Here is a 12325-nt window from a genome sequence, read left to right on the forward strand (position 1 = left end):
TTTTCCTGTTCCTCAATTTCTATCTGTCCTTATAATGATTTTTTTTCCACATAGCCTGTGGAAAATGGTTAAATTTATGAATAAAGCCAGCTTTATGTCTTGTTAAAAGGGCAGATAATCATATTACTCTCTAATTAAAAGTTTGTGAAAAAATTCACATGGAACATCATTGTCTCTAATTCTTCAACAAACCAAGATTAAATCTTGAAAACTTAAGTAAGTAAATTTCAGACCATATGCCATCAAAATGGTGCAAAGAGACAGAATATTTATCTAAGTTTTGGGAAAGTTAAAATCCCTCCAAAATGTATTTATTCTCATTCAGTTATTCATAATAATTCTCTTTCTTTACTGTCATATGTCAATTCATTTCACTTTGATATAAAGTAACATCTATCTAATCTAATATTCCCCTGGCTAAATACAAAATCCAGGCATTTTCACTTGTCCTTTACATTGGCCTTTTCTCTTTTCTTGCTTGCTTTATTGTCATCACTGTTTCAGTAAGTGCTGGAATGTACCAGGAGAAATTTATTTTTCATCAGAATGACAAAACTACCTACCACCATCAAATTACTAGATAGGAGTTTTCAGACTTCAATCTTCAAAGCAGGTTCTATCTCCCACACAGGAGAGAAAAGTTCACACTGTAATTTGCTAAGTATTATTTCCTCTTAAGGCTCTCCAAAGAAAACAAACCAACTTTGAGCAACTTGTGAGCACATTTATAGTGCAATAAGGTAAGCAGTTTCTCTATGTGATTTCTGCAAACCTATAAACACTGAGTATTTTAATAATTTTAATTTAGACCAAATAGTTGGCTTTTAAGAATACTATTCTTCCAAAATAGAATAAGATATAGTTGAACTTTTTCTACACACAGCATATGCTGAAAAGCTGAACACAAAGTTTAAACAGCTCTCAAACATTCACACTATAAATATTATCACATGAAACATGACCCTTAGCCATTTGACTGACCATCTGCTACAGGGCCAAAATAGCTCCTACAGAGTTGAACAGGACCCTTTCTTGTATAAGTGAGCTTCTGGGTTAAAATTTTTCAGAAGTTATTGAGTGTTATTAAGAAGTTAGACAAGTGCCTTGTCTGTACATAAGCCAAATTTCATGCTCCTCAATGGAACTGATAGCTAGCTTAAGTGATCACAAAGAATACAGGAGAAATGCTTTATGAAGCTATTAGAGAGAAATCAATTATTTTGGTGCCAGAAAATGATGTAGATTATTTTATAGGTAAAGACAAAGTCTCTATGGATCTCACTCCCCTACCACATGCCAACTGTCCTTCAGCAGAACACTTTTGGTGGACTTCAAAACCCAGAGAAATATTTACACTGTTACAAAGAACCAAAAACAATCCTGGGGCAACAGAAGTTTAGCCCTGTCCTCCTATTTCAATAACTGTTTAACTCTTATCTCTATATACACTGTATTTTCCAATTTGGTGAGATTGTTATTCAGGCAATGAAAGTCTGAAACTGTAGTTCTGGGATTTGAACTATCCTATTTATTCATAATCCCCCTGACAGTGTAGTTGTGCATATCCATCCTGTTCTTGTCTGCGCATAAAGAAATCACTTAAATTCACAAAGCCAGCACTTCTTATTTTAGAAGCTACAGCTGGTCAAAATAAATAAATAATATTACAAAGTTACAAGAAATGTTTTCTGTTTAGAAAATGCAGTCTCACTGAAATGTGTTATAGAGCAACTTGTTGATTTAAGGAATATTTATAAAGGTTAAATTCAAAAATATTTTTAATTTTGCTAACAATAATTTAAGTGTTTTGACTTGTTTCAAGATTTACACCATATTGGGGTCCTTTAATCAAATTTCATTTTAAAATAATGTCACTATAACAACTATATATTTCTTTATCCATATTTTAAAAGTTTTCCATAAGCAAAATGTTAGCACATTTTAGGGAATCCAAACTTTTCTTAGTGAGCACTTCTGATTGCATGTATTAAAGATACCTATTTTTATTATGACCAGTACTTTTCTTTTTGATTAAAAATATGCACCTATCAATACTCTAATTTTGCATGGTTGGAAACCTAACATCAGGCTTCAGTTCTGACTACAAATCTTTGGAGAAGCAAACAAGTATACAGGCCCCTTCACTCTGTTTTACTGTGGTCTTCATTGCTGACAATACAACACAGAGACAAGTAGAGAAAAGCTGTTTCTGGTACTAGACAAACTGTCTGGCTGTACCAGGAAGGCTCTACATTTATGATTCCTGTATAACTCAAAACTCATTCGAGACCTATATTCTGCAGGGAAGAGGGGGAGATTATATAGTCTTCATAGGAGTGAAATACAGAATCATTCTTGTACAATAATTCTTTTACCTCCTCTAAGAACATAGTCTCCAAACAACACAGGCTGAGTTGCAAGAATTGTTTTATGGAACATCTGTGTGTGGTTTTTTTTGGTTTTGTTTTGCTGCTGTATGGCTGTGTTGTTTTTTTTGTTGTTGTTGTTTTTATTTTTTTCCTGTCAAAATGGCTCCACCCCTCTTATCTGCTAGCTTTTGCATATATCGTATCCTTCACAGATATGATTTAACCCACCCACCCAACAGGCAGCCACATACTTCTGAATCATGTGAACAATGAGCACTAGCACAGGGCAAGGAGCAGAAATACACAGAAGTACGTGTTAAAAGTGGGACTTCAGTTCACTAAATCAGCAGAAGAAACATACATGAAAACGATCCGATCTCTGATCTGGACTGTCAGACAACTCGAGGTCTCATACAAATAGCAGAATGCATAAGGGAGGAAGCATATAGCCAGTAGAAACAAAGAAGGGAAGAACACACTGTACTTTTCAATATAGCAGTGAACTGTTAGGTTGGTTCTGCAGCCTGATAGAGCCACACCTGAAACATGTTGTTCAATGAGTTTGAAATGTTCTACATGTTCACATAAATTAGTAGATTGGCTTCACCCTAGTATTTACCTCAATAATCTAACTGAAACCAGCAACCTTTAGGGAAACTACAGATAACCATATCTATATAAGAGTATTACGTGCTAGTTACCATAACCAACATAGGATAAAAATATTTTTTTCTTAGTAAAACTTATTTAAACTGTCAAGCTTAGTTAAATTTGTTAAAATTTACTTGTTAAAATTCTTTATTATGAGAGCACAAATGCAATGCTTCATGACTCATTTTAGATTTGGTTTTAGTATATCTTGGTATATAGGATTATTATAATCCATAATCCTATATATCAGTTATCCATATTTAAACTAAGATCTTAAAATATGCAATGAAGACACCAAAAATTTACCTTAAGACACACTATTTTTTAAGGGAGAGGACTTTAAATATATATATATATATATAAAGAACTTTTTCAAAGAGACTAGAAGACTAGTTTTATCACAACCAAATTGTATTAGCAAGCAGTCTACAGCAAATATTTTCAAGTTAGTATGCCCTACTGACCTAAATATATCAATAAAATCTTATGTTCTGAAATAAAAATTCCACTCAGAACATACAGAATGCATAGATGATAGCTTTCCAGCATGCTACTACAAGTAGAAAAAAAGCTCCTCATGTATATCAAACAGCTTTGAATATTATTCTTACTGCGCTCAATTATTTAATCTAGCAGGTCAATCTGAAACTGAGCCTAAGGCAGGAACAAGAATTTAAGTGTGTCATGATGACATGATTTAAGTGCCATATTTTTGGCATGTATAAATAAGATACCTGAATGAAACCTCTCTTTTAAGAATGGTGAATACCACAAGAATTTTTAACAAACACTTCGATCCGGCTACAGAAAATGAGAAGAAACTGTATTTGCACTCAGAAGTCATAGCACAAATAGATCTGCTGCAAAGTTACTTTAAAAGCACAGTAAATAAGATATAACTGTCTGTAATCAGTCCAGAACTGTTGACCTCTTCATATCCATAACTTTAACATCGTGTCATTCTGTTTTCACAAGAATGCTCTCTAAACAGTTTTCAAGGTTAATTTTGCTGTTACTCCCTCCGGCAGAGTAAGAAGATAATTCTGTCTCCTCACAAATTTCGTTTCCAGCTTATTTGATATCAGTAACTTGTACCCATGCTAAACAAAGTTTTTGTCTTTTGTCAAGGCCGCTGTTAGAAGTATAACAGATAGACAAATTCAAAAGGTAATACTGATACTTCAAAGGATGTAGAAAACAGGATACTTCTTGTTAGCGAGATTGCTGAGAATGCTGTATTCCTTCCATGACAACATTGTAGGGCAAGCAGATGTACCTTTCAGTTTCTGAGTAAATAAATTTGAAGAGGATTTGCTTGAACCTGATAAAACTATTTGCCATCGTGTCTGTATAACAGATTGAAGAATATTATGTTAATCAATATCAAAACATTAAAATGTAAATTAAGTGTATAAGACTTGAAGTTCTGTTTTTGATTTTTTTTCTCAGATCATATCCACTAAAAAGTTTTCCATTACTCACCTTAGTAATTCTATTGCAGTAGGACTATTCTTCTAAGTTTAAACCTGTAATATTTTTGAAGGGGGGGGGGGGGGGGGGGGGCGGAGGGGAGTGGGGCGTGATGCTTTTTAGAAACAGGCAGTATAGCTGTTGACAAAATAAATGGATTCAGACTTAAGCCAAAGACTAGATGTAACAGTACTGTATGTTCAGAAATCCCTTTTATTAATGACTACTTTTCAAGTCTGAACAAGTTCACAAACAGTAAAAATGAACTTCAGTTCAATGTGCAGCATGGGTACAGCACAAACTGTCTGGCCTGCTGCTGTGAATCAACATTATTTCAGCTCTTTACTCATTTACAGCAGCTGAGAATCTGGTCTTTGCATTACTTTGCAATTCAATGCATTACTTTGAAATTGAGGCTAACAGATCACTTAAATGTGCTGCTACCATTTCCTAATCCTTCTTAGAAAAACAGTCTACTGAATAATTCCTGAAGCTCAGGAGTTTCCCAATTAATAAGTAACAAATTAAATTATAAAAATAATATGGTTTTCTAAAAAAAAAAAAGTGTATTCTCTGTATAAACAAAATTATTATTTCTCTCAAATACAGAATTAACATGTTTTTTGGGGGAAAAAAAGAAATTAAAAATACTGGGGGACAGAAGGAAACAAAGTTAGAATGCTTCGAATACTAGAAATCTCATGAGACAGTCCACATACTTAAAGGTGAAAAAAATCCTCACATTTTCTTAAGATGTAGGTGTTTTTTCACACACATTTGAAAAGCATTCTTTTACAATAATTTTGTCCAAATACTATTAACAATGTATAATCTCTGTGGAACTATACCACTACTTGTAACAAGAGCACAGACAAACATATGACTGTGAAGCTAATCCATACTTGCTGATGTGAACAAAAGGCATACAGCTGATTGACTGGTGTTAAGCTACAACAACAATAAGGAAATAAAATAATAATAAAGCTGCTAATTTCACCATGTCCTCGAGCATGAAGCATTACCCACTCCCTCTCCAATTAGAACAGAGACAAAACCTAGTCTGTGGGGATTGCACACAGTTACCAGTTACATCATGGGACAGAACACTGAAAAAAAATCATTATATTATTTCAGCTATTTATATTTTGAAGGTGTGGTTCTGCAGTCAAGCTAGCCAATCCTACTTTAACTGAAATGGGGAGGCCTTACTTCCCTTTCTTTTTCTCTACTGTTTCCTAATCTGGCTGAAATTTACATTTTCGTTATTGTTGTTGTCATTGAATTAATGTTTTATTGGAAACTAGCTAGTGAATTGAGCTGGTTCATGGAGCCAGTGAAAGCCGGAGCCAGTACAGAATCACATGGCTCAGATTCAGAGAGAAAGCAAAGAAGTAGTAGTGAAGTGTTAGATTGTCTCAACTGATGTTAAGAAACTAAATCTTTAGGCAGATTTATAACTGACCCAATTAAAGATTTTCTTACATGGATATCTTCCTCTATTCTTCCACTGACATGAAGTGAGGTTTAGCATTGAACGTGCTAGATTTCCCACTATTATACTGAGTACATAAGAATTTAACCAGTGCACTAATGAAGCACAATTAATGAAGATGGTGAAGTCATCTGGAAAGACCAATTGAGAAGAATTTTATAAACTGTTCACATGTGCTCCTTCCTGATGAAATAAAAGATGCCAATGTTTCAAATAGTTCTATCAATGCTCAGCCTTAAACATGATTTTTTTTTCTTTTTCTTTTTTTTTCTTTCTTTTTTTTTTCCCATTCAGGGCAACAAGTCTGCAGGGACTTGAAAGTTATGTAAGGGTATATCTTCATTGCTGAGTTATTTTTGAGTGATTTTGTCAGCTCACGCAGGAAGACCTGGTTCAGATAAAAGCTAATAATTCTCTGCATCTTGCAGATCATTCATCTGATTGTATATGCTTCGTAGAAGGCTTAGGGCAGCTTATTTCCCCAATCAGAATATTAAAATATGCTCAGCAATCTTTTGCAGGGAACTGTGGAACAAGTTGTTAGTCCTACTCAGGATGCAGGGTATTGTCAGATACTGAAGTATTTAGCCTATTCCTCACTGATACTCTGGAGAAGACACCTGCCTGCAAAAGCATCTTGCAAGCTTCAGTATCTGATAGATTAATTCAATTTACACACGAATAATGGAACACCACAGAGACTGCACCTGTGAAGGAAGTAGTGGCCAATATCAACGTTTACAGTTCAAACGATTACAGTTCAAATTCAGCTTGCCATAATGTGCAAAACTGTAACCAATTATTTTTGTTTTCTGCAAAACAGCTCTGCTTCATGTAAGTGAAAGTATAACTGTGTATGTTCAAACTCTAACTACAGACCACCAATGCAAACATATAGCTAAGCATGGGTTAAAAATATTTAGGAAAAACGTAAAAGCCACATGGGTGCGGGGGTGGAGGGAAGGGAGAGAAGATACCAAATAAAATATTTAAAAGAATGGGACACTTTTCTCCTCAAAAACAACAGCAGGGAGCACTTGGGAGGTAGAAAAACTTTGCGCAGTTTCAAAAAATGCTTGAATTGGTTAATAAACATTGAGTAAAACTTGTAAATACTCAAATGGAAAACCTGAACTATAAAACAGTAATTGTGTTAGTTGTGCTGAATTTCTACTTAATCTATATGGTCAGGCTAGGTTTCAGCTTTGATTTGAAAAATTCTGGCATTTCTTATACTACTGAGACAAAATGGAAAGAAAAATTATTGAAGACTAAGGGTCCTCTAAAGCCCAGTGTTTTCACTGCAAATATTTTACTGACTTCAGAGAATACTGAATCAGATCTCTGAATATGAGTTTATTTCAGTTTAGTTTCATGAACTCTTTCCTGCAGTTTGCATACAATCAACTTTGTTCACCCTATTTGGCCCAGGTTTGAAGGCCAACTACTGTATCTTGCATTCTTTTAGTAAAGATGCTTGCCAACTTCATTCTTTCAGACACAAAATATGCAAGCTTTCTTTCCAACATCTTTGACCATCACCATTCATGTCAGTAATATTTTTTTTCACATTTATGCTTCAACTATCTGAGCACAGTTCATGGACCTTCATTTTAAGACAAATTAATAAAAAAGCAGAAAACAATAATACATCTTGTTACACAATTACTACTTGATATTTGCAATTAAGAATGCTCATTCTCTCTTGCTTATATAATGCTTATGCAATCAGAGTTTAAGCGAATTAGCATTTTTTGCAGAGTAACTCACCATCTGCTTTTATGCTTTCAGTAAATTTTTCCTGAAATGAACTCACATAGGTCCTACTTTTAGCAAAGTACCCAAGACTTTAGGCACTGAATAATGAAATATTTTGCATTCATTAAAAATCTCAACATGAGAAGAATGTTATTATATGAAACTTACAAATAAGCTTAACCTCAGATATAAGTAACACATACCTCAATGATACCTTTGAGTTATGCTTTCCATTATGTTTACCTAAATACTGCTAATAACAGTAACTAAATTACATTTATTTGTCTGGGCTACTGTATCATATTACAAAATAAATTAAGAATTTATAACTCTACTGGGCCATAATTTAAATTCAGTACTTTTGTCTGTAAAGAAAAAAGTTCAGCTCCCCCTGAACATCTGTGAAGAGTCTATCTATGGATTTTTTTTATTATTATTATTTTGTGTGTGTGTGAAATACACAGGGAAATACAGAGCTGTTGTTTCACTGAAAGAAGTTCATCATCATTATTACAGCCATAATAACAGACCCTGGCTGTATTCTGATAAGCACATTAGAGAACAAAACAAAACAAAAGATATTTCTTGCTCCATACAGTTAAGGAAAAGCAGAAGACAGGGAGTGGGTGAAAACAATGAGACAAGCAGCATCACAAATTTGTGCTGAGAAAATATTCAGCACAATGAGAAATGTGATCATCCCCAAAGAAACTTATCAAGAAAATTCTTGTAGACAACATGACAAACAGTGAATTTTAACACATTTCTAGACAGTCTATCAAAAAGTTTTATAAATGTTTAAGTAAAGCCCTGTCTTAAAGTAGAAAGCCAAAGATTCTTGTTTGAAAAAGAAACAATGAACGTTGTCATCCTTGGTTAATCAGAGGCACAAATCAACTTCTCAGAAGTGAATGAAAGGAGACTGATATAGGTGCCAATTACGTATGAAAGACCTTGAGCAACTCTTCTAAAAATGTTGCTATACCTGATGTCAGATATCTTACCCTCCATAAAGGCAACATATGAAGAAACATTAAAACAATATATAATATTCAAAAAGGAGTGTTGCTGTCTTAGGAGCTCACAGAAAAAGTGAAACTAGAAAGAAGTAAAAATATTTATTAGGGTCAGAAAAGTAAGCCATCACATGCCAACATCATAAAGTGCATTAGTCTTAAAACATTAGTCCTAAAAAAACTCCCAATTTAGGCCACTTCAGTCCAAAGTATTTTTAGAATATAGCAACAATACTTCCTTCAGAATGTTTTTTAAAGTGTCTTCAGAATGTGCATTTTTATTATACTCATTCATAGCTGCTGAACAGAAAAGACAGAAAGTAATTGAAACCACACATACATATGTATACAAATATGCACACAACAACCACATGTTCATCAAGAAAGTCAAATTTGTTGTAGATACTAAACATCGTTACATGTCAACTGTCTGAAATTAGCAACATAATCATCATAGGTATAATCAGAACTAGTACAATTAAGGTCGAAATAGTCCAATAAAATTAACTTAAAAAATATAAAAGTATGGAAGTAAAGATAAAAGAAAGAAGAATCTATACATACGTGTGTGTACGTTCAACTGTGAAAGCCAGCACCACAGGTGGGCAGATCCCATTCCAGTTAACATTTATCTTCAGTACATGTTTGGAATATAACGAGTGACTCACATAAAACCCAGGGGTTTATTTCTGATTCTTTTTCTCTTGGACGTCACACAGAATGTGCAATTATGAACATTCCATCTTTTAAATCAAATCCGTTTTAATTCAGGTGCTGTGACAAAAGGTCTATTAAATATTTCTATTTTTAAAATCTGTAAAATATTTATTAGAAAAGAACCATCTCTGTCATATCCAAAGTTTTTTGAAAGATATTACCCTTGATATTACCTTATCTTGAGCTAACCACTCAAACTCTCAATATATCTTCAACTTCTATGCTCCCAGTCCAATCATACTTTTCCAACTTTCTCTACAGTCCCATTGAATTCCACTCTGATCTGCTTTGTTCCAAAGCTACAATTCAAGCTTTATTTGTGGCTGACAGAAGATAAATCTAGTGCTTTCCCTCACATCTGTGTGTTACAGCCCAGTTAGCTTTCTCTTCTGGCTGCAGCTACTGTTTAACAATCATCCATGGAGGAACAGGTTCCAAGTGTTTGTTTTAGATGAGCAATCTAGAATAGCTTTTAGCATTAGAAAGGGCCTGTTCAAACAGAATGCTCAAAGACTGGCAGCCAAGTAAAATTAAGAATATTCTTTACATAGGCCATTAGATTTTCATCAGTTTAAAAATGTCAAACTTTCCCTCTTCCCCAAGGCAATTAATAACACCAAGAACACGAAGATGGCTTCTGTCAGATTCATTAGCCTTGACAAATCCATTCCAGCTCCAGCAGATTATCCCATCTTTATATTCCATCACCAAGAGAACTCCAAATATTCTTTTCAAACACCACTTTTAGTGATAAAAAGTAATTGCTAATTCCTCTTAAAAATAACAAAATGCACCATATAGAACTGCTGAGGTTTGAATGGAAAAGATGCACAGATTTATCCAGGCTGTTGTCCTGTCAGTATGGTTATCAATTTGGACATGTTTGCCAAACATGCTGATGCTTAAGGTAAGGGGAATGTGATCACTGACTTTAATAACAGTACTCCCAATCCTGTGATCACCCATCTTTTGAGTTGCATAAGAATACACAAATGAACTTCTCAGACATTTGAAATAGCCAGCATTCTGCCATATGTAATGCTATCCAGATTCATTAGAAATATAGCAGTTGCTATACACACATGAAAAGGGAGGGTTTACATACCAAGGTGTAACTGCCATATTTTCACTAATTACAGCATTAGACTATTCAAAAGTAATGCTATCATTATTTTTAATAATAAATAATAAAATTGTATATAATAAATAATAATATAATATATATAGTATGATATAAATATTAATAAATAATAATATGTAAATCAATAATAAAATCTTTTTTTTTAACTGTTTCTTTGGGGAGAGTGAGTTATTGAATCACCTCTCAATAATAAGTGGAGAGCTGATACATTTTTATTTTATTTTTATTTTTGAAGAGAAACACTTAAATTGATGTGACCTTGATTTATCCTTTCCAACCAAATATATGGGGCTTGTAGTGAAGCTGGATATTGGAAGGTCAGAATTCACATACAGAGAACATACAAGCCATATGTTCTAGTAATCCACTCTCCTGGATATGTTCTTCCTCTATTAGTCACTCAGTGTAAAGGCAAATTTCTGCACAATGTTGCCTGCCTACTTGAGGTACCATGCATCTTACCCTTTTATTTAAAATTAACATGAAGGAAACAGCACAGAAACCTTCTTCAGCCTTCACTTGCAAGTTCCACTGAAATTTTATGTTGCAAACTGAAACTTGTGCCAGCTTTCAGCTTCAACAAGGCATTGTACATCCAGATATTCACATTAGAAGTTACAAATGACAGTTATAATAATACAGTACTTCCATATTTTTAGGGATCTATAAGCAGCAACTCAAATCCAAATAGCCCTACACCCCTGCAGGCAGTCTTAATCAGCGTAAAATGTGATTGAAAAAAGTAGATTCAGCAGTACTCAAAGTTTGTAACCAAAACTCCCCTTTCCCTAAATGAGGCCTTTTTTTCCAACATACCTCATCCTTGCTCCCACAAAGCCCAAAACATTAAAAATAAAGGTGCTATAAAAAGCTCTATGTGTCACAATAAAAATAAAACATTCCCAAAATAAAACAAGCAACAAAAAGCATCTTGAAGCACCTTTGCAAAACGATCTATACTCAACCACTTATAAATGAAATAGAAAGTTCCTTTCACGCTGTTTAAGACACCAGCTGAGAGAACTCTGGTGTAAACTGGTGGAAACAAAGTGTCCCAGGGCTTCACAAGCACTATAATCTGCTGCTTTGAAAATGTATCAAAAGATTGTTGGTATATGGAGTTAACTCAGAATTCGTTGAAACAATAAATATCCTCCGAGATACAGCAGTGCTACGTAATTCATTAATTCATTTGCCTGCCTTTAAAATGAAATAATAATTAAAAAAAATCTTACAGCCATGATCCACAGCTCTACTCATGCACGAAGTGAAACTTGCATGGGTCTTTTATTGGAACAGTTTTTAAATATAAATATTTATTATACCAAATTACACATAAAATGGATAAAATATCTAGTTAGATATACTAGTATATCTAACAGTAACTACAGACTTCATGTGGCTTTCAGAGGAAAGCCTTAATGGAGTACATTTAAGAAATCATGCCTCAAGGCTAAAAGGGATCAGATCACCTTTTGTATTCAACATCAAAGGCAAAAGATTGACAAGTATGTTCATGTCATTATTTTTTTTCTAAAATTTCAAAGTTGCCTGCTCTATTTATCTGTCTGAACAAAATATATCACTTAACAAAGGTCTAATTCTGCAATCCAAGTCTGTTCTTGAGAAATAGATAAATTGCATATCAGATATTAATTAAAATTAAAATACTAATTAAAAATTAGAAAAAACATGAGACTGCTCCTTCACA

General features: G+C 33.7%; 1 protein-coding gene across 1 annotated transcript in view; it reads right to left on the reverse strand.

Moving 5' to 3' along the window:
• LOC308197656 (uncharacterized protein) overlaps nucleotides 1-12325 on the reverse strand; it is a gene marked incomplete at its 5' end in the record, with an annotated part of 59450 nt that overhangs the window by 28355 nt on the left and 18770 nt on the right. The window lies entirely within an intron of this gene.

Source organism: Anser brachyrhynchus (genome assembly GCF_964034855.1).
Source record: "Anser brachyrhynchus genome assembly, chromosome: 6".
Lineage (NCBI taxonomy): Eukaryota > Metazoa > Chordata > Aves > Anseriformes > Anatidae > Anser > Anser brachyrhynchus.